The 2,228-nt window shown below is 42.5% G+C and overlaps 1 pseudogene; it reads left to right on the forward strand.

The window, feature by feature from the left end:
- Positions 1–221: 221 nt before the first annotated feature.
- LOC149046391 (uncharacterized) lies at positions 222–1,571 on the forward strand (annotated as a pseudogene).
- The last annotated feature ends 657 nt before the right edge of the window (positions 1,572–2,228 follow it).

The following is a 2,228-nucleotide window of genomic DNA, read 5'->3' on the forward strand; positions in this document are numbered from 1 at the left end:
CTTTTCGTGTACATTTTGGTGAATATTTTGACAATTTTCTACCCGCTCAAGCTCAAAATCCGCGCGATCCCGAGTCCACCGAGTCGGCAACAAACGAAGAAAATCAAAAGCCACCCCAAGAGGTAGATGTTTCAAGATTTCTTATCCTTTCAAGCGATGAAATACAGGAGCATAAGTCTGTCGCTTCGAATAAAAATACGTCCCGCTCCACAAAACAATAGATGAATGTTTTCAGAAGCTGGTGTCAATGCCGCCATCTTGAATATGTCTCCATCGAAACAATGGCGCTTGAAGAACTTGACAAGGTCTTGAGTAAGTTTTACGCCGAGGTGAAAAAAGGGACGGAGATGGTTACGAGCCAGAATCCCTTAAAATCATGCAGTGCCATTGAACGGTATCTAAAGGAGAAGAACTGTCCATTGGGCATCGTGCGATCGAGAGGGTTTCACTCCTCACAAGAAATCCTCAATGCGAAAGCAATTTCCCTGCGTCAACAAGGAAAGGGAAAGAGACCCAACAAAGCTCAGCCAATCACACCTGAAGAAAAGTCAGCCCTGTGGGAAAAAGGTCAGTTGGGTGATTTTAATGGAAAGGTCTTGACCAATGTCAACTTCAAAAATTTGACAGAACAACTGGGATTTCGTGGTCGCCAAGAACACTACGATGCACACGTGGAAGACGTAGTCATAAGACAGCGAGAAGATGGAACTGAAGTTGTTGAGTTCAGGGAAGGTCCCACTAAAATGCGGAGTGGTGGTCTCACCATCAGGCGAAGAACAACACCACAGGCAATGTTCAGCACCGATGGCAAAAAAAGCGATCCAGTGCGGCTATTCAAGCTTTGGTTGTCCAAGCGACCCGAAGGAATGAAGAACACAGGGCCACTTTAGCTAAGTATCATAAATCGTCCTAAATCAGCAGATGTTTGGTACAACAAAGTTCGAATGGGACAAAAAACCATCGGCAATTTAATGAAATCCATGGCCTCCTGTCTCAGGACGAATAAGAAGCTGACGAGCCACAGCATGAGGAAAACATTGGTATCAAAACTGAAGAAGTCTGTTCAACCGCGCAATGTCATCTGTGAAATAACAGGCCATGCACGTAAATCTTCGTTAGACGACTACGATGAAATAGACGAGAATCACAGGAAAGAACTATCTCACATTATCAGTGGATATAAAGAAGGGTCAAACGAAAATCAAGCAAACGAAGTCTCCCGCCAAAACACTGCAAATGAAGCCTCAAATCAAGAGATTACAGTCCAACATAAACGAACACCTCTGGTTCCTATTTATCACGTCCAACAACAAGGCCAAATGCATCAGGCCATGGGCTCCAATCCTGGTTTTCAGCCGGCTGGATTTTCAGGATTTCCACCACGTTTTGCATTGCAGTCTCAGTACCGCATAGAAGCCTTCAGTTGTGCTGCTCCCGTTCCATTCCATAATTACACAGGCCGCACCTTCAATTTCTTCTCTAGAGACAGCCAGAATTCTCCACCCCAACCACAGAAGAAACGAAGGGCTTACATAATTGAGTCAGACGACGAGGCTTCACTATTTTTCTGAGTTGTCGAGGACTTCTCGAATTTCTTGAATGAAAGTTGTCTTTCTTTTGATACGCTTGACTGAGTTTTCAACACATGACGTCAAAGTCTTTCTGTTTTGCATACAAAATGAGATGTAAAAGCTTTTCCGGTTCCGCTTTTTATTTAAAAACCGGCTCAGTACTGCAATAATAAAATATTTAAATTGACCAATTCCTGTATTTGGGCGATTTCAAAATGGATGTAATGAAGTGGTAATTGAACCTCGTGTCGTGCAATTTTGGTCTGAAATCATATTTGTGATTTCAAATCGAACTCGCGCTGCGCGCTCGTTCGGTTTTGAAATCACTCGTATGATTTCAGCCCAAATTGCACTCCACTCAGTTCAATTACCATTATAAATATGCATGTGCGAGTTATGTTTTTGGGGTGGGTGGATTACTTGAAACATTGTAAGTGATGTCTACATTTTTACAAAAGGAAAAAAGAGCATTAACGCGGAAAGGAACGAAAATGTCGAATAAACTCATAGACAGGTATTTTGTGGTAGGTAGTGTGGTGCGATTAACTGTAACCAAAAATTAACTGTATTAGTACCACGGATACCTGTTAGTACAAAATGCAGACTGCACACCGGATACAAAATGTAGACTAGGTTCAAAATATATACTGCAGTGTG

This window comes from Pocillopora damicornis, chromosome 4 (assembly GCF_964200805.1).
Source record: "Pocillopora damicornis chromosome 4, jaPocDami1.2, whole genome shotgun sequence".
NCBI lineage: Eukaryota > Metazoa > Cnidaria > Anthozoa > Scleractinia > Pocilloporidae > Pocillopora > Pocillopora damicornis.